The sequence below is a fragment of the Hemicordylus capensis genome, chromosome 2 (genome assembly GCF_027244095.1).
Source record: "Hemicordylus capensis ecotype Gifberg chromosome 2, rHemCap1.1.pri, whole genome shotgun sequence".
Taxonomy (NCBI): Eukaryota; Metazoa; Chordata; class Lepidosauria; order Squamata; family Cordylidae; genus Hemicordylus; species Hemicordylus capensis.
Window position 1 is genome coordinate 329,592,121 of NC_069658.1, and position 20,941 is coordinate 329,613,061.

The following is a 20,941-nucleotide window of genomic DNA, read 5'->3' on the forward strand; positions in this document are numbered from 1 at the left end:
TTTTCAGGAGGTTATTCACACTTGGCTTCAGGCTTTGGGGTAAATGTTGAGCGAAGCCACTTTGAAGTACACTCACGGCATTGAGGGAAGCAGCCCCTCCCCTCTGCTCTTGGCTTTCGTTTTTTGCAAGTACACATGGCAGTCGTCAGTGTTTTCCTTCCTAGCCAATGGTGTGTGTGTGGGGGGGGGGGGGAGTTCCATGCATCTGCATTTCTGAAGAGACCATGCCTCTTATCATGCTAATGATTCTAGTTAGCATCTCTCCCTGTTTGTTCCAGTGTTTTCAGAAAAAGTAGCTAAAACCAACATTTTAAAAATCCAGAAATACCTCAAGATAAGCTAGAATTTGCATCACAAAGCCCGACTTGTGTGTGGAGTGGGCCCAATGATCTCGTTGGGAACTTTCTCCTCAAGGAGATTTGGGGCAGAAGCCCCGTGTGTAGAGCCTCCTGCTGAAAATGATGCCCCATGAAATGGTGATTTCTCTCTCTCTAAAACAGTGGTTTTTCAAATGGGTATGCCTTCCTCCCCACTGTGTCTGTTTCTGACAAATAAAAGAAGTTCCTGAAGGCACAGGTATCACTAAGGGTTTTTAGTTCCATGGCATATTGCTCTTATATAAAGAATCCATAGCTTCCAAATGTCTCGTTCTTTTGGAGTACACATTGCTCCCCAGATTTTGTCATTTCACTGAATTTTACATTTTCTTCTTCTGTAGATGAGAAATTTTTGTAAAGCTCCAATGCTTTCTTCTCTACCACATGCAACAAGATGGATGACTTTTATTAGGGAATGTTTAACATATGGTTTACAAAAGCAACAGTGAATAGAATTTCCCGATAAAATACGGCCGCGTACTAACGAATGTGTGGTTGCAATGGTAGAGAGGATATAGCACTGTACGCAAGTTCCTATGGGTTTGGGTAGAGTCCAGTTAAAAGAGTTCAGTGAGAGGAATGTCCAAAAGGTCCAAGGGAGGGACAGATCCCAGCCTCACCTTGCGTGTGGCTGGCAGGGCCGTGCCAGTCTTCTTCTGCCAATTGCAGCCTCTGGGCGTGGGTCCTTGATGGCAGAGGGTCTTCTCCAGGTCCAGGGGGGTCCTCCAGGGGTGTTGTCAGCAGGAGTTCCTGGCGTGGTCAGCCGCTGTGCTGGCATCGTTCGTTTAGCATGCAGATATGTTATAGATCACATTCCTGAGGTGGGAGGTTACATACATACATGCAGGTCAAGACAGCCATAAGAAAATAAGTGTCCATCTGAGTTAGTCGCGATCTGCAAGGCATCGCCAATGTATGCAAGCCCTCCTTCGGTTCCACGCGTATGTGAATCTGGACAGAGTCCAGGATAGAGTCCAAGCCAGGAGAGCGGGGGGAACCCGGTCTCAACTTGTGGGTGGGAGGTGGCACATTGTCCGGGGTGTCCTCTGGGGGTTTCCAGGTGGTCTGGCATCCTTCTGCAGGGAAAAAAAGAAACCTCACTGGGCTTGTCCGCAGCTCTGGTGGAGCTCCTCTCTACCAAGGTAGGGTGGAGTGTGTGGTGGCTTGCCCCCCGTGGGCGTAGCAGGGCAAACCATAGGTGGCTCCCCTCCTCTGGGTTTTTAGGAGGGTGAGCTGTTTCCCCGTGGGATGTGGTGGCTTGGCTTGCCCCCTGTGGGCGTAGTGGGGCAAGCCGTGGGTGGCTCCCCGCCTCTGGGTTTAGGAGGGCGAGCTGTTCCTTTGAGTGCTCAGTGGGTACTTATCAGGTTTTTCTTCAGTCCCTGAGGCAGCAAGATAAAATTCAAATCTTTGCCTGAATTTCCTCCAGTTTTCTGCAATACTGCCAGGATGGATGGGGCTTGCAAAACCTCTCTAATACCTTACTGTTGCTAGCCTGCAACTAGACCTCAGATTCTTGCCCGCCATATTCAGTTGCCCCTACCCATGCTTCAGAGTCAGCGTACTCTGTACCTTGTGGTACCTTTGGGGTTCAACTGCATGAAGGCCACTTGAGTGAAAAGGTAAATGTAACATTTTATTGCCAGATACAGCTCTGCAATTTCTTCTCTGCAGTTTCTGGTGAAACTTCCTTTTGCTCCACCCTCTCAGGCCTCCAGGTATTCTTTGCAAACTCCCATGTTCCCTATATGGTTGGATGTGCCTCTATATTATAACAATCACTACAGCCAGTTTAACATTTCCTTTACGAATAAGGGGAAGTATCTGTTGAGGGATTTGAGGAGAAACATTAAAACCTTCACACAGCAGAGTATGCTCTGGTGCTAGAGAAGTTCAGCCCAAGAGATGATTTGGACACATTAGGTTGAGTTCAAAAAACAAACAAATATTTATTAAGAAACAAAAACATCACATACTGAGAGAGAGAGATTGAACAACATACTCAAACAGGCATAGCTTTTAACAATTGAACCATTCTAACTGACTCTTAACTGACCAAGAGAGACCTATTAACATGACTTACCATGCCTCTAGTGTCCAGAAGAGGCTACTGCGGTGCCAAGAGCAATGCTTTAGAATGCTCAGTTCTAACAGTATCTTCCCTAGCTGAGGCTTTTCTCAGCTCTGATACAGCAGCAGTTTGGTCATATAAGTGCTCAACGGCTGACAGTGTTTGCACATGTCACTCACAATGCCTTTCAGCTTGTCACTCACAATGCCTTTCTGCTTGGGGTCATGTACAATAACATAGGCGCAAAAGTGGAAGGATACAGCTTGAAACTGAGTGTACATTCCAGCCAATATTATATAATATTTAGCCAATTTAATTAGGCAAAAAGAAAAGAAAGATGACAAATTTTTATATTCCACTTTTCTCAACAAGGCAGTTTGCATAGATATGGGGGGGGGGGACAAAGCAGTTTGCATAGATATGGGGGGGGGGAACCTTGTGAGATGTGTGAAATGAAACCTATTGAGTAGCATGTAGTCCAGGCACACACAATTTCAGCAGTGAGCCCACTGTGCAATCACACTCACTGTGCTTTGGCCAGGCATATCATCTTCTCCCATGAATTAAGCTCAGGGAAAACTTGATCTCCCTGTTTGTGGCAGAAATCAATTGTGCACAGTGCTGATTGGCTGGAACCAATGATGCATGTCACCAAGCAATTTCTCCCCTTGTCAACATTTTAAAAAATGATTCTACTTTTTGGATTGAAATACCTTTCATTGGATAAATGTACATATGATACTTCAATATATTTTTTAAGGTTAACAGCCATGGAAGCATGGGAGAATTGGCAAACCTCACAACTTAAGCACCAATTGATTCACCAACCAGTATCATCTGTCAAATGGTAGTGCTGGGGAGTGGGGGTGAGCTTTAGCCATGTGGGAGGGGGAATCCATGCTGAATTCTGATTTGTATCTACTTCTGTGTGCACCCTAAAGGTCTAGAACTGCCACATTTCCAAAGCACTTTCACATTACAGGATGCTCTTGGGGAGAAATTTTCCTAGAACCAAACTGATGGAGTCCTAGACATAGGGAGTTGGAAGGGGCAATGATGCAGCAGGTCATATAGGATTATTGCACAGGAGCACCCAGTACGTTTGGTTATTACATGGCATAAATAAAAAATCACAACAAATGTGTTTAAGATGCATTGCTTTATTGCAATGCAATTTGAATATGCTCGAACACAGGCCTTTGAGCTTTGCTGGAAGTCTTGTCCTGCTATTGAAAGATCTTCCTCCACCATGCACCCCTGGAAACCTGAAATGGCACCTTTGTCTCAAATACCTACTAAATATGAAAATGCTCACTAACATGCACACTTCGCTTCCCTCCAGAGCTGTAGCCAACCAGACACGATCACCTGATGGCGCATAGGAGAACAGCTAAAGGCAGAGGCAGGAAAGCCAGGAGGTCCTGTCTTCGTGCTTCCATGGACTAATGGCCTTCTTGTAATGGCATCCAGACCAGAGCACTTCTTTCCCAGTAAGCACTGATCAGGCTTGAACTGGCCCACCGGGCAGCAGGACATTTTCCCGGTGCACCCTCACCTGGTGTGCCCTGCCGCGCTCACTGGGCTCTCCCCGTGCCAGCTGCCCGGCCTCCCCTTTCCCCCTCTCCCTGTCCGGAGATCCCCACCTCCTCTCCTTCCTATTGGTCATGAAAAGCAGACTCTGACTGGCTCACAGGGCAACAGGGCATATTCCTGGTGCGCCCCACCTGCCCCACCCCATCCGGTGCACCCCACCCTCCCCTGCGCCCCAACTCCCACCCTTAATTACCGATTCTGCTCAAAACCCAGCACCCTCCCCACATACATTCCCCCACCCTCTCAGTGCCCCCAGTCCGGGCCTGGCACTGATAGGGTTGCAGCCTACAGCTCTTATTAGTACCTCTGAAGCTCTCTTTCCATTCCCCTGTATTAAAGACATTGGCATGGCTGCATTCTCTTTCTGCATTAGCTTTTTTCCCTTGGAGAGGAAAAAAGAAAGAGCTCAGAGATTTCTAGGAAGTATTGCCATGCATCAAAGTGGAAGCAGATCTGGAAAGATTTGCAAGGGGCTGCTGCTTGCTTTCGGTTCTGTTGTGTCAATGTCTTGTTTGTCACAGCTCTTATCATCTTTCTGTCTCTTTTTCTCTCTCTCCGTTGGTCACAAGCCACCTCCAAGCAGCAAACAATATAACTGAATCAAACAAGAAACACTAGGCAAATGAGAGCAGGAGCTAGAAGTATCGACCTATATTAGCCAAATTGGTCAAGGTGTGCACTCTGTATAAGTCACACTATATAAGTCAGGAAGCTGGGTCAGGTGGTGTGTGCCACTATTCGCTTGTTATTCTTGTACACTTCCTTTGCAGCATCTGATGCTGGCAATGAGGATCAGGACCTCATGGGAGTCAACTGGGAAGGAAAAAGAAACACTCTGATGGCTTGTAGCCAGGAGAAGGGACCAGCATGGGGTAGGATAAAGCAGTGGAGACAGAAGCAGGTCTTCTAGGCCACTTCCAAATCCAGATAAAGGGCTTGGGTGAAGTTCTAGTGCTGGGAAGGGACTGAAGTTGATGAGCTGCAGCCCTATCCACATGTACTCAGGAATAGGTCCCACTAAACCCACTGGAATGTGTTTCTGGGTGGATTTCCCATAGGTTCCATTGGCCTGAGCTTTGGGGCACTCTGCTCGGGCGGCGGGGGCGGGGGGCACCAGTAGAGAGGTCAGTTTTTTGTTTTGTTTTTTAAAAATCAGTTTTCAGGGGGAAACCATCTGAGAAAATTCTCCAAAATATCTCCTTTGGAGACACCCTGAAACATGTTTGGAATTTCCCAGAAATTCTTTGAATTTCAAATTTCCAGTATTGGTTGGACTGAAAGTCAGAGTGGCATGATGACTGGTGGACTTTGCAAGTGTGTGCATGTGTGTGCACGCGTGCGCAGTGCCTGGAAGTGCCTGACCTGGGACCTCCTGAAGGGTAAATCCATTGCTATTTCTGAGTAAACATACTTCACCTCAGGCTGACATGTACTGGGGCAAAAGGTACGGAGGAACTGATAGTGCACTTAGAGCTGCTTTGGATCTGTCTGTCCATCTCTTCGGCTTGCTAAACCTGCAGATTCAGCTGCCCCTCAACAGCAAGCACACCAAGCTTGCAGCTTCCTGTGCTCCTCCCCACCCTCTCCTCCAGTCACCCCCACCCCTTTTCAGTTTAATATGTGCATGCACCACTGCAGCCAAGCAGTTTCTTCTAGTAACACAAACAACCATTTGCAACTTTAATATTAAAAGAGAGAGACATGTTCCTCTTCAACTGCAAAATGACTTAAATGCCCTTGCAGTTTCAAGAACAGACACTTCAATCCTCCTTCAGCTTCAGTACACACACACACACACACACACACACACACACACACACACACACACAGATGTGATTTATTTCTGCCCCATACATATTTATACCTCCTTCCAGGCAATTTCTTACTGTGTCCAATAAAGCCATGCAGAGGCTGTTATTAAAAGCAGCCAGAGCAGTAGGGTCTCGGGAAGCACGGATACGTCGACTTCCCTCTGACGTCAGAGTCTGGAAATCCCATTTTAATCAGGTCTGTTTATTTTATATGTCCCTTCTGAAGAACAGGATGAGAGTGAAATCTTTTCTAATTGCTCTGGAGAAGCAGCAGCTTCATTTTACTAATACAATCACGACTGTTTTTTGCATCTGCTTTTGGAAAGGAAGATGAGCTGCAGTATGGATCCTGGGAGTGGATCTCGGAAACTGTGGCATTTGTTGGGAAAATCCAGAAACTCTTTTTTAAAGATTCATGTCACCACATCCAAGCCAGCAAGCGTTTCTATGCCTACCTCTTTGCTATATATTCAAGGCTTGGGCCATGCATCTCCTTGAGTAATACGGGCCACAAATGCAGCTATACTGTCATGTATGCCCGCTAGTCAAAGTTTACTACTGGTAAGGTGAAGTGTGCCGTCAAGTTGATTTCGACTCCTGGCGCCCACAGAGACCTGTGGTTTTCTTTGGTAGAATACAGGAGGGGTTTACCATTGCCTCCTCCCGTGCAGTATGAGATGATGCCTTTCAGCATCTTCCTATATTGCTGCTGCCCGATATAGGTGTTTCCCATAGTCTGGGAGACATACCAGCAGAGATTTGAACTGGTAACCTCCTGCTTGTTAGTCAAGCATTTCCCCTCTGCACCACTTAAGGTGGCACACCAATGCTAATAAATATGATCAGGTATGAGTGCCTCTCCCTTCCTCTATTTTGGAAGAGAATGGATCATACATCTGTGTGCATGACCAACAATTACATGGCTGAATAACACCCTCTGAATAAGAGCTATAACAGCAGCCTATTCCACCATTGTAACTCTTGTCCAATCACATGGAGCTAGAGCTGATAAAATTGAGCGCTATTCCACAGGTAACAACATTTCATACCTCAGATTGCTACTAGCTAGCAGCTGTGCACACTGCTAAATAACTTTACAAAATTTTTTGAAGAATTTACTCCATGGTAGTGATCTAATTATGCCAAAATCAGATGACATAGGGTCAAATTGGATTATCACTGACCAGGACAAGGTCGCACTGAGAAGGACCAAAACAGAGCTTTGGAGTCTGTGTAGAGGGGAATGTAGAACTTCCCTCTTGTGCAATTAAAGGATGCTCCAACAGTGTCCATGACATCAGGGTGGGTGTGCTTGTGGTGTGACCTCATCTGGTTGTGTGTTGAGGCCAGTGATCATCCAAACCAACCCACTCTAAACATTGGGAACTACCCCTTTGGTTCAAAATACCCAGGGGAAAGAATTCACAACGGTCAGTATTCAAACCATGTTGAGCAGTTCAGTCTCTCCTGTGCAGCATGGAGGAAAGAAATGGTAGAAATTGGGAGACAAACATTAAAAAAAAAATTTTTTTTAAGAAATAGAGAAACCAGGAGATAGTAACTCTCCCCTTTGCAGTACATTTTTCTTCATCCATTTCCTAAAAATGCTATCAGCTAATTCACATTTTTTGGCAATGTTTCTGATTATATAACTTGCATATAATCAGCTTGTTTGGCTTTCCCCATTTCCTCAGGCAGTGAGAAGGCCAAGAGTAGTACCCTTTGGATAACAGAGCACTGAAGAATTGTGGTGCCTTTCAAATTTTTTTAATATATAAATATACAAGCAGAGCATATTGGACACAACAGGCTTGCTCCTACAGCAGGTAGCAAAACTGCTGATTCTGTACTGGATTTGCAGAGAACAGTTGCCTGGAAACTCCAGGGGCGGATTAACCTCCCCCCGCCTTTTAAAAGCAAGTACCACGGGGGTGGGGCAAGAGGAAAGTCCCCCTCCTTTACTTCATTTTTTAAAAAGCAGGGCAGCAGTGGCATTAGCTTCTGCTGGGAACGGGAGTGACTGGGTGAGGGGAAAGTTCTGCCCTTTTGTCCCCTAAAAGGCTGCCGCTGCTGCCAAAAGCGGGATAGGATGGGGCGCGGTGGTGGCTGGCTTCAGGGGGTGGGGGCCGAGGAGGGGCAAGTACTCCCCTTTACCTTTAAAAGCCCGCTGCTGAGCAGGAAGCGGAGCCTCAGCCTCAGTGCATTCACTCAGGAGGAGGCAGGAGCTAAGCTCGCCGCTGTGAGCGAAGGAGGGGACTCTCCCCTCCTCAACCCCCCCCCCCAGTCAGCTGCTGCCGCGCCCCACCCCATCCTACCCCCCCCCCGCAACAGCAGCTGCCTTTTAGGGGACAAAAGGGGAGAACTTTCCCCTCATCCAGTCACTCCCCCTCCCCACAGCAGCTACTGACGCTGCTCCCCTGCCTTTTAAAAAACGAAGTAAAGCTGCGCCCAGCTGCGCCCTTCGTAGTGGAAGAGCTACCACTTGAGTTGCACAGAGTTTAAAAATATAGAGCCATATGGTGGCTCTATACTTTCTTACCTCTATATATGCAGAGGCATTCTTACCACTGGACTTCAGGGCCAAATTCCAGGGCCTCCACCACCTTTGGGGGCCCCCAAATCCTCTTTAGTCTGTCCTGGGTGGTGTGGTTTGTGCCCTCAAGAACCTACGTGTTAAAAAATAATGCTTAATTTGCAGCAGAGGGGACTCCAAAGGCCTTTCGGTCCAGGCTCCACAATTACCTAGATACACCTCTGTATATATGGTTCATGCAGCTGCTCCTCCTTGTCCTGCTCTTCCCACCAACCAATGGGCCTGCTCCCAGACCCTGCATAATGGCACAATGGGCCTGCTCCCAGACCCAGCCAGGTTGGTCTCTGGGTCATCTCGGAGAGACCACATTACTCCTTTGCTGATGGAGTTACACTGGCTGCCAATAGGTTTCCGGGCAAAATACAAAGTGCTAGTTATAACTTATAAAGCCCTAAATGGCTTAGGCCCTGGGTATTTAAGAGAGCGTCTTCTTCGCTATGAGCCCCACCGGCCGTTGAGGTCACTTGAGGAGGTCCGTCTCCAGTTGCCACCAACTCGTTTGGTGGCTACAGAGACGGGCCTTCTCGGCTGCTGCCCTGAGATTGTGGAATGCGCTCCCTCAGGGGCGTAACTACTATTAGGCAAGGGGAAGCGGCTGCCTGGGGGCCCCCACGCCTCGAGGCCCCCCCCCCCGAGGAAAGTCACATGACTATATATTGTGAAGTGTGTGTGTGTGTGTATCAGCGAGGGGCCCATTTTGAAATTTTGTCTCTGGGCCCACTCCAGCCTTGTTACGCCCCTGCGCGCCCTACTTACATACAATCCTCCCCATCTCTGGCAATTTTCAGAAAACACCTGAAAACACATCTCTTCAACCAGGCTTTCTCAGCTTTTTAAAACTTGTTTTTAAATTGTTCTGATTATTTAATTGTTGTTTTATGATTTTTTAATTGTTAATCATTGTTTTATGCTTTATAATTTTTGTTTTAATTATTAACTGATTTTAATGGTGTTTTAATGTAAACCACCTTGAGTCTTTTGGAAGGGCGGTATAAATGTTTTAATAATAATAAATAAATAAAATAATGTCTTTGAAAGAAAGCTATTGGTCAGTGGGAGTGGCGGGGTGGAGGGCTCAGAATCACTAGTGAAGGCTGCTCCCTCCAAATATTGGGGGTGGGTGGGAAAAAGGGAGTTGTCGCCGCCTCCACCACTTGCCCAATGAGCTGTGGGAGGGGTGCCCACACACCACTGTACTCCCATTTTCATACAGCATTGGGGGGGGGGAGTTTCCAGGGCTAAGCTGTACCCAAAGGCCCAGAACAATTTGACACCATTCCTGGCCCCTTCCAATGGCAGACATCCTCATTTACTGTGCGTCTGCATGCTGGAAAGAAGCGCCCCCACTATGGAGAAATTCCAGAGCACTGCAGCACGTTATCACACAAGTGGAATGAATTTTCAGCTATCTCTTTTTTCACTGGAAGTGCCTTGCACCACCTGAAAATATCCCCTGAAGGTTGCACAGCTCTTCCGGGAGAAGGACAGATAAGCTAAAATCATGCCTTCCCTTTGCTCAGTAAGCACTGTGGAGCTCAGGAGGGTCTCCACAGGGCGCTTCCTCCCAGTGTGTGGGCAAACAGTGAGTGGCTGTTGGCCACTAACTTTGACTGATGTCACATTCCAAAGGTAGGGAATAGAGAGTTCCAGGACATTAAGGCAAACATTCTCTCATTAAAGAATATTAATTTTCTTTCATCATATCCCTGACTACCCGTTACCTTGTCAGTTGAAACACCCATTAATGCTCATCAAGATAGCACTTCTCTCTCAGCCTAATCTATTTCACAGGGTTGTTGTGAGGAGAAACCTAAGTATGTACACCGCTCTGGGCTCCTTGGAGGAAGAGCAAGGTATAAAATGTAATAGTAGTAGTAGTAGTAGTAGTAGTAGTAGTAATAATAATAATAATAATAAACATCTGCAAAAAATACAAGCTACCTGTAGCCAAAAATTGGTGGGACCATAAAATTGAAAAAGTTGTAGAAAATGAAGATGCAAAAATATTATGGGACTTCCGACTACAAACAGACAAACATCTGCCACACAATACACCAGATATAACTGTAGTCGAGAAGAAAGAAAAACAAGTTAAAATAATCGACATAGCAATACCAGGGGATAGCAGAATAGAAGAAAAAGAAATAGAAAACATCACCAAATACAAAGATCTACAAATTGAAATTGAAAGGCTGTGGCAGAAAAAGACCAAAATAATCCCAGTGGTAATTGGCGCCCTGGGTGCAGTTCCAAAAGACCCTGAAGAGCACCTCAACACCATAGGGGCCACAGAAATCACCACCAGCCAATTACAAAAAGCAACTTTACTGGGAACAGCCTATATTCTGCGACAATATCTATAATAACCAACAGTATTGATGATAAAATTCAGCCATCCCAGGTCCTTGGGAAGGACTCGATGTCTGGATAAAACAAACCAGTCAATAACACCTGTCTGACTGTGTAAACAATAATAATGTTTATATATTGCTTTTCAACAAAAAGTTCCCAAAACGGTTTAGAGGATAGGTAGGTAGATAGATAGAAATACATAAAGGCTCCCTATCCCAAAAGGGCTCACAATATATATAGAAAAATAAGGTAGACATCAACAACAGCCACTGAAGGGATGCTGTGCTGGGGTTGGATAGGGGCAGTTGCTCTTCCCCCACTCAATATAAGAAAATTCCATAAGCACATGATTTCATGATGCCCAGTGGCTTTGATGGCTTTAAAAGAGAATTAGACAAACTCATGGAGGATAGGTCTATCAATAACTACTGTCAATGACACCTAAATAGAGCCTCTGTTTTCAGATGCAGTATACAGGGGCAGAGCCACCACTGTGCGGTGGGTGCATGGCAAGGGTGATGGGGGCCACCGGCAGGAAGCTAGACGGGCCGCCGCCCACTGTATGCCACTGGCAGTATACCTAACATATAAGAACATACAAACAGCCCTGCTGGATCAGGCCCGGTGGGGTCCCCCAGGGATCTGTACAGGGATCAGTGCTTTTTAATTTATTCATAAATGATCTAGAAGCAGGGAAATGATCTAGCAGCGAGGTTGCCAAATTTGCAGATGATACCAAACTCTTTCAGGTAGTGAAATCCAAAACTGATTGTGAGGTGCTCCAAAGGGATCTTTCCAAACTGGGTGAGTGGGCGATAAAGTGGCAAATGCAGTTCAGTTCAGTGTTGGCAAGTGTAAAGTGATGCACATTGGGATGAAAAACTCCTACTTCAAGTATACACTGATGGGATCTGAGCTGTCGGTGACTGACCAAAAGAGGGATCTTGGGGTCGTGGTGGGCAGCTCATTGAAAGTGTCGACTCAATATGCGGCAGCTGTGAAAAAGGCCAATTCCATGCTAGGGATCATTGGGAAGGGGACTGAAAATTAAACTGCTAATATTATAATGACCTTATACAAAACAATGGTGTGGCCACACCTGGAGTACTGCATAAAATTCTGGTCACCATATCTGAAAAAGGACATTGTAAATCTGGAAAAGGTGCAGAAGAGGGCAACCAAGATGATCAGGGGCCTAGAGCACCTTTCTTGTGAGGCAAGGCTACAACACCTGGGGCTTTTTAGTTTAGAAAAAAGACAACTGCAGGGAGACATGATAGAGGTCTATAAAATCATGCATGGTATGGAGAAAGTGGATAGAGAGACATTCTTCTCCCTCTCACATAATACTAGAACCAGGGGTCATCCCATGAAAGTGATTGCCAGGAAATCTAGGACCAACAAACGGCAGTACTTTTTCACACAATGCATAATCAACTTGTGGAATTCTCTGCCACGAGATGTGGTGACAGCCAACCACCTGGATGGCTTTAAAAGGGGTTAGGATAACTTCATGGAGGAGAGGTCTGTCATCGGCTACTAGTTGGAGGGCTAGTAGCCGATGACTCCTCCTCAACTCCTGCCTATGGCTTCCAGCGGCATCTGGTGGGCCACTGTGTGAAACAGGATGCTTGACTAGATGGGCCTTGGGCCAGGTCCAGCAGGGCTGTTCTTTTGTTCTTAGGCCCAAGGCCCATCTAGTCCAGCATCCTGTTTCACACAGTAGCCCACCAGATTCCTCTGGAAAGCCGACAGGCAAGAGGTGTCTCTGTCCTGCTGTCCCTCTGTCCTGCTGTTGCCCCCTGCAACTGGTATTTAGAGGCATCTGGCCTCTGAGGCTGGAGGCAGCCTATTATTGGGAAGCAATAGTGGGAAAGGTCTAATTGCCTTCATGTTTCACTTGCGGACTTCCTAGAGGCATCTGGTTGGCAATGGTAAAAAATAGGATGTTGGGCTAGATAGGCCTTTGGTCTAATTCAGCAGGGCTCTTCTGACATGTTTATGATCCATCATGCTTTTCCTACACAAAGATTTTTCCCCCTCTGTATAGCAAAATGTCCTGTGTGAAGTGGCCCTGAACTATGCCTAGAATTGCAACCTTAATGTGCAACTATGAAAACACTAACCTTCTTGACAGCACTGGCCCTCATCAAAGAAAAGTATACAGAATAGAATAGCTAACATGATGTCACCAAACAACGGATGTCTTGCCCCCATCTAATTCAGTGGTGCACCTTACATCGTTGTGTTTTGGCAGAGGTTGACTGTTTGCTGTGGTCTGTGTTTTCCAGCCCACTGATGCTCAGTGAACTGTTTCTGCAAGACTGAAGCACTGAGCGCTTTCTAACGCTTGTTTTGCTAAGATTGATTGGGGTGAAGTGTAGTGAAAGGAACCTGAGCTGATGAGGACTCCGTAGCAGGGAGGATGCAAAGAACCTGTCTTCTTTCCCCTATACATGTATGTCCTCTCCGTGGCACTTCTCCATCAAAAGTTACTCAGGTGGGAAGATGACGTTTTCCACTCTACGTGGCACAGCGTTCCCAATTTGTTTGCACAGTCCTCCTAAAGGGCAGCTTCATCAGACTTATACCACCAGACAGTTCCCTCTAACAAGAGATCAGTTAATGGAACCGGCTCCAAGAATGTATTAGGACAGATGTAGCACACAGAGCAGCCTAGTCCTGGGTCAAGAGTAGTAGTTTGATTACAATAGCACAAGTAGCAGTAATAGTGGTGACATATATATAGCACTTCAAGGTGTTCAAAGCACTTTATGTACATCGTCTCCGTAATCTTTATAATAAGGTAAAATAGGTCAGTATTATTATCCCCATATTGTAGATGGAAGAAGGCACCTAGTTGCTGAAGGCTACCTCATGAATTTGTGGTAGAGGTGAGATTTAAATCAAGCACTTCTTCATTCACAACTCTGTCTTTGAGCCATCATGCTACATAAGCTCCTAGCAGCGATCAAACTGATAAATCAAATTAATTCTGTTGACCGTGGGATGATTCATCCCTGCTATGGATTAAACTCTTAACAAGAGTGTCATTAAGAAAACAGAACATGGGTCAGGGAGCCTTCATTGAGCTGGTTCTTTCCTTTTATTCTTTTCACAGATGTTTGTCCATCAGCCTCCGAAAAAAGGACCAGGTGAAAGTCAAGGCCTACATTCCTTCTGAAGTAAAATATCAGGTCTGAAAAGGACTCAAAGGGCATGGAACAATGTCATATTAGCAGTCACTAATTAAAACAGCAGCAAGTCCACATGTTTTCTGCACTCAGGAATTGGGGCATTGCACTTTTGCAGCATGGTCTGACAATTTCAGTCCTTCTGGTGTCACTGTTTTATTTTTAGATTGCCAGAGATTTGCTTAGGACAATCAATATGAGGGAACCAACATTCAGTTTTAGCAAATAAAGAAGCAGGACATTGGGTCATCATGGCAACCAATGAGTAAGAACTCTAAAGTCAAAGAGGACATTAGAGAACCAACTTGTTTTTCAAGGAGTTATAGTGCTGGAGAAACTACCTTCAGTTGCTGTTGCTTTCAATTGGCTCTTAGACACTGACTTTAGCAAGGGAAGATTTCTCCCTCTTCTTCTTTTTCATCTTCTGCATGCTTGTGCTTCTTCACACATATGGTAAATGATTTAAATAGTTTCAAAAACAAAATAGTTGTTTTCCCTCCAAAGCACCTCCTTGTTGGATACACATCAGAGCAGTTAGCTAAAGTGATATTCATCCCACAGCAACAATGTTCAGATTAGCCATCATCTTTTGGAAATATTGTGGTTATGCCAGTTAGATGCTAAATGACCACAATGTTCATCAGTGAGCAGCTGGGAGACATTCTGGAAAGACTAGATGTACTTTCTGTTTTTGTGGTGAACAACTTAGATTACATTAAATCTATACCATGTACAAAGAAATGGATTTGAGTATGCAACACTACAATTTATTGTTATACTAAAAGATCCATTACAATAAACAATGTAGGGACTTCTTATATATATTCTTATATATTCAAATGGATGACATTTACCCTCAGGCAGCCATTTTGTTCTGAGGCAAGGGGATAAAGGAAGCACTTTGCGACTGCCTAGAAATCAACTACTTGACACATTTTCCGATATACCCAGCCAGGCATAATATGGATCAAACAAAGGTAAGAAAGAACAGGTTACACAGGATCTACTCCAAACTTTTAACACTGGTCTCTGTGAGGAAAATCTGACTGGCAGGGGGTATTTCCAGATGGCAGCTTTTCCTCACCATCTCCCGTGGGCTTGGGCAAATGGCTACAAGCAGTGTCATAAGAGCAGTGCAGGCTCTTGCACTAGCTCATCCCATTATTTTCTGTCTGCATCAGGGGCAAAGTGTGTTGGGGGAAATCGCAGGTTAGTGTCCCTCCCACTGTCACCATCCCCCAGTATTTAATGTGTGCACGTGTGGAAATCAACAAATTTAATTTTTGCTAAGTTAAATGTTGTTGCTGTGCTGTTGCACAATTCCAGTACAGTGCACCTACTTTTGGTTTACCACAGTTTCCAAACTTCACCACTACTTCTGCAGAGACTCCTGTGGAGCTGATCACATAATAAACCGCTTCCTGAAATCCTAACAAATTGTTCCTTGTCATCCTGCCCTATCCCTTTAATGACTTGGCTGCTATCTTATGCACACTTTCTTGGGAGTGCATCCCATTAAACCTGGTGGGACTTACTTCTGAATACATATGCATCTATTGTGCTGTTGAAACCACAATTTACTTCTACTTCTTCTTTTAATGTTAAGTTGCTGTTCTTGTGCGGGGAAGGCACAAAAGTAATAATATAGCACCAATAATGCTTATGTTTTTTAAAAAAACTTGAGGGAAACACATTAGGAGCAAAGGAGGAGAAGGGGATGGTTCAATTCAGTGTTGCGGCCTAATGAAGAAGGCATGGAGGCTGATACTACTTAGCTGTCCTTGCCTCTTTCTCTAATGTTTCAGCCACAGACATTAATGGCAAATCACTAAAAGGCTTATAATTAGTTTATTTGTTGTCTGAATGGGATTAACATTTCATGCATGGTAGACCCTTGTGAGGCCATTATACCAACTAAATTTCATGCAGATAGGTGCAGGGGTTTTTGTGTGTGCCCATTTAAAAGTGCTCTGCCATTTAAACCCCCATGATCTGAGCAATCAGGCAGGAACAATTTTTTCAATAATCCTTTAATGTGGTTTGGAGTGGCTCCTAGTTCTCTGAAACACTGAATAAAAAGCAGAAACAATCATTTGGAGAGGCACAGAGAGAGCAGAAGCTGGGAGAGAAGGCTTCTTTCCATAAAGGTTGATTTAAAAAAAATAAACAAACAACTAACACTGAACGATCATATCAACCAACTTGGCTTCAGTTAAAAAAACAAAACCAAAAACACCATGAGGCAAAAATTGAAAGAAAAGTGTGCCCAGGAACAAGCATATACTTCGGTGTGGAAGTGCGGGGTGTACATGGAACACCCTTTGGAGCCGATTATCACCACTTTATGCTGATAACGAGTCCTCCACAAGTTGCATTATGGTTTATAAGCACCTTTTCCTCCTCACACAAGATTTCCCCCTTCTGTGATCAAGTAAGAATAAATGTAGTATAAAAATACATGGGTATTTCATGGATTATCATGCAGATTAAGGAAGTTATAAAATGTAGAGAATGTTGTTTGGAATGCTCACAAAATCACTCATAAGGTGATGTTGGAAGAAGCCACTATCTGGCAAGACTCAAGATAAACAAGGAATTCCCATCATGCTCATAGCCTCTGTACTGGGGAAAAGCTGACAACTATCAGTCTGACTCTGTACAGTTAGGTGCACCCAGGTTAGTCTGAAAACTGGTTGCATGATGCCCTCTACAGCTTTAATCTGTTGTGGCTAATTATGCTGTGGTGTTAATTATTTTTATTGTATGCCACTTCATGTCATTTTTTAACAACAGAAAAGCAGCCATAAAACATCTTACATACATACATACAGTACAATTCCCTGAGGATTCATCCACCTCCTAGACTATATTCTACACAGGGAAAAATAGCAAACGCAGAAGCTGATCACTCAGCTAAGTAAGACCTGACTGAAAAAGTGAGGGCAGAGCTCACTACTGTTTTCTGATTAATATGCAGAGGAGGCCCGTGTGACATTTCTGCAGCATGTCTCTATGCTCCTGGGATTTGATGATTCAGTGCAGGCTGCCTAGAATTTTTGCAGAGCTTCAACCTTCCACAAGATCTCCACTGCCTTTTATCAGTCTGTCAGACACCACTGGAATTTCTGACTGGATGCAACAAGAAAAAGGGAGAATGGATATTCCAAAGCTTAGTATGCAGAACAATGGATCAAGGTGTATGTGTATATAAATAAAGCTATATTTTAAATCAGACTGAAGTGCAACTGCCACAGCTAGTGGCATCTGTCTTCTAGATGCCAGGATTTACTTGCTTTAGGTCCATGCTTCTGATGGACCAATACCTATTTGCCATTTTCAGAAGAAAGAAAACATTTCCCAAGAGATATGGAGAGGTAGGTGCATATTAGGCATGTGCACAAAATGTTTTGTACAGGCGGGGGCAGGGGATGAGCGGTAGCTTTAAGGAGCAGGTGTGCAGGTCCTTACCTGCTCCTTCACTCCACTGCCCTGCCACCATTCCGGTCATGGAGCTGTGTTGCCGAAAAGAATGTGCGCGGCTCCTTCCTTGTTCCCAGCAGCCTATGCACGGCATCGGCACGTTCACTAATTATGACATTACTTATCAATGGTCAGCAAAGAGCCAGCTGGCACGGCCCCTCCTCAGAAGCCCAAGGCCATTGGTCTCCCCTTGGAGCTAAGTCGCTGATTAACTCTGTAAACACACATCTGGAACATTGCAGGGAGAAACGTAGCTGGGGAATTTACTTTTAAAGAGAAAAGTGGCTAGTAGGGGAAGAGTTTCGTTCCTTTCTTTCCCTCATTGCACTTGTCAAAATTACAGCTTCCTTAAAAGAACAATGTTTGAATCTTCTTCTTCATATGTATTACGCATGTGCCAACATTGGCCTCCCAGAGCCATGGGAAGTAGCACTGAGATTATTCAGCATGCTATGACTTAGTAAGGAAGCATCTGCTTCTGGATGTCCCAGTTACATACACTGCAGCTTGCCCCACACAGCCCCCCCGCCACTTTTTTAACTGAATGAGCTCTTTTTGCTCTACAATCCTGCAACAATCTCAAAATAAAATAAGAGAAAACTAATGAGCTTAATTGCACTAGACAATGGTGAGTAGGATCCTTGAGTTGGCGAGTTCCCAGGGATACACTCTTACTTCTTTATGGCAGACCCTTTAAGTGAAGATCTTGTTAACTTGGATGCCAAAAGATGGATCCTTCTCAGAACATGGAGCAATGAAGCACACAAGTGCTGTGTAATAACACTTACACAGTGTTACTACAATGAAGGGGAGGGGGTTGTTGTATTATTAACCCCTCTACAGATCCATTACTTAATGCTGCTTGAAGGAGGGAACCAAATGGCTCCCCCAACCTTCACTCCCACTTCTTTTTCCTATTAATACCACACTTTCAGAGATCTTCCTCTTCCTTCCACTTCTGTTTGGAAGGGAGGAGGAAGAGCAGCCTCATGCCATTTTGCCTGCAGACCATCCAGGGGGTGGATGGGATGTCGGGTGGGCTGCTGTGCTTGTCATGTTCTTTGGTTTAGTGGGTTCCAAGGGAGTACTTACATAGTGTGTACAGCCCCTGCATGTTTTGTTATCCTTGGTCAGCATCAGCTAGAGAGAGGGATTCTTAAAACAGTGGCTGCATTTGCATGTCACACGAAACCGCAGTTAAATGGTGGCAAAGGTTGGAATTTGTGAATGTCCAAATTTTGAAACCACGGTTTCACAGCAAAAGTGACCTGCCTTTTCCCTCATCAAACTCCAGACTGAACCTTCAGTTTGTAATGAGTTTCACTGCCCCAACCTGAGGTTTGAGGGCAGCAGCATTTTGTCCAAATGTCAACGCTGCCATAACCACGGTTTTGTGTTGTTTTCGGAGCTGTAAACATAGAGAGGGTGGCCCAGACGCTCCCGGGATCGTGACTGCTCCATGCCTATGGCACTTGCCACTGTCTGCCTCTCTGAACACTTGCCCTGCACCCATCTCCGATCTAATAAAGCAGTTGCCCAGCAACAGGGACGTCACCACATCCCATTCCAAGCTTGTAAGCCTATCAAACAGGCAAGTCACATGGGGGCATGCCCTCTCCCCACACGGTCCCTTGTTCCCCCCTCCTGGCAATCAGGAGAAAAAGGGGATAGGATGGCAAGACAGGCACTATGTGCTTTGCTGTCTGAAAATAAAGCGATAAAGATGAATGTTCACAAGCACATGCAGTTGCAGTGGCATTATATACCAGGCAACCCGATTAGATCACTGGGGAGATAACATATGGCAGGGTGGTGATTTCCAGGGTTGGGTTTAAAAGGCAGCCCTTTTAATGGCTCTGGTCTATTTTTTGTACAGTGATGTTGGGGGAGGGCCCAGCCCTTTCACCTTGGGTTAACACATGTAGCCCCATGGCTTACTCATGGGAAGAACCATCCAGCAGGAGCAACACTGCCTCCAGCGGAAGGCTCCTTTCACTGGAGATAATGCTCCTACATGTGTCATGATGACGGATACTGATCCTGAGCAGACTGCTCTGTCACGAGAGTGCAAGGCCATGGGGATACTCATTCACAACTCAAGAGAAGAAGTGGGATTGGGCTGAATCGCTAATAATGTGTGACAAAAGTCCTTCTCCCACAGACTGCTCTGTCATGAGTCTGTTAGGCCATGGAGACATGCAGGCGGGCTGGCAGATGGCGTCCAGACTGGTTGCTCCACACAAGCAAGCCACAGGGACAGGTATCCCTGCAACACCTCTCCCAGTCTGGCTGCCCATTGGGACATAGACATTTTAATTTTTGCCTGGTACAGCAACCCCACTCTCCTGGGGTTGCTGGAAATCAGGCCTCCCCTCTCCTGCGATTCCCTGCAGTGGCTGATCTGGATATGTTGCAATGCTGCTCCAAACTCAGGAAATTTGAATGAGAGTCAAGATCTTTCCTTGGTCCCAGTGTTTCTCCAGTCTGCCATTCCCCAGTCTGCCAACCCGGCAATGCCTGGACCCAGGGAGATTCAAATTCTCTTTTGGGTGTGGCAAAGGCTTCCTTGGAGAGAAGGGGATCACTGTGCAAAAGTTCTACCATTAACTAGTGAGAAAGGGGCCCCATACAAGCAGGCCCCCCTTTTTTTGGATGGCTCAACTCATAAGCACGCAGTCTGATGGAAGACCGAAGGTTTTCGAGCCTAAGGTCCTCCACCGTGAACTGACCCTCTTATGAGAGGGCTAATTTCCAGGCAGCAAGCTGACATAGGGCCAGGAGTGCAGTTTGGTCTCCATCAGCCATCACAAGAGCATCCTTGGTCACAGTGGGCCAGACCCCAGGATCCTTTGCCCTCCTTCATATACTGTATATATCTCCTCCTTGGAAGTCACCACATTCCCTTCCTGGAGTACTATAAAAATAGTACCCCTCAGCAGCAGCCCCTACACCAGAAAACTGTGCTTGTGCAAGGCTGTTTTGTTGCAGGGCTCTTACTAGGGTGGCAGTGCAATTGCTATCAGATGAAGGAATTTAAATGCCAAGGGCGGGCATTCTGAAAAGGCACAATCACACTTGGCATGCCCCCTTGAGATGTTCTACCGCTTTGCCCATGGTCTGGCAACGCAAGTGCTACGGAGCTTGCTGAGATACGGACTTGGTGGACCAGGAAGAGGGAGGGGCTCCTCTGCACTGAAAAGGGAGGTTGCCAGGTTGCAGTTGGAGGAACATCTGTGATGTGATTCACGCTTAGGAAAAATAACCGCGGGTTCGGCCACCTCTGGTTTCATGTTACGTGCATCAGCATCTCTCTTTTGAAACTAAGACATACATGAAGATACGACAGCTTTCAGGTATAGAAACACACACAGGACTACTACTGACTGTGCCCACAGAGTAGCAAGAGGGAACCTGGGTAACAGCATTCCTATCTTCTTAAAGGTACATAACACATATGCCACAGTGCTGCCCTG

At 45.6% G+C, this 20,941-nt stretch overlaps 2 long non-coding RNA genes across 4 annotated transcripts in view; one reads left to right on the plus strand and one right to left on the minus strand.

Moving 5' to 3' along the window:
- Positions 1-17,222, plus strand: part of LOC128345611 (uncharacterized) — a 45,885-nt gene extending 28,663 nt beyond the window's left edge. Inside the window, exons 1-3 of one of the 2 annotated variants that reach the window (XR_008316538.1) lie at positions 12,770-13,294; positions 13,916-14,965; positions 16,966-17,222. This is a non-coding gene — a long non-coding RNA (uncharacterized LOC128345611). Of the gene's footprint in view, positions 1-12,769; positions 13,295-13,915; positions 14,966-16,965 lie in introns of those variants that run through there. The other variant, XR_008316537.1, reaches the window with a different exon arrangement.
- Positions 763-20,731, minus strand: LOC128345612 (uncharacterized). 2 transcript variants are annotated; one of them, XR_008316539.1, is made up of 2 exons: positions 17,457-20,731; positions 763-1,453 (listed from the first exon to the last, which is right to left on the minus strand). It is a non-coding gene; the product is annotated as an uncharacterized LOC128345612 (long non-coding RNA). The 2 variants fall into 2 exon arrangements; XR_008316540.1 differs by lacking the exon at positions 17,457-20,731 and adding an exon at positions 8,389-8,551.
- Positions 20,732-20,941: the final 210 nt, after the last annotated feature.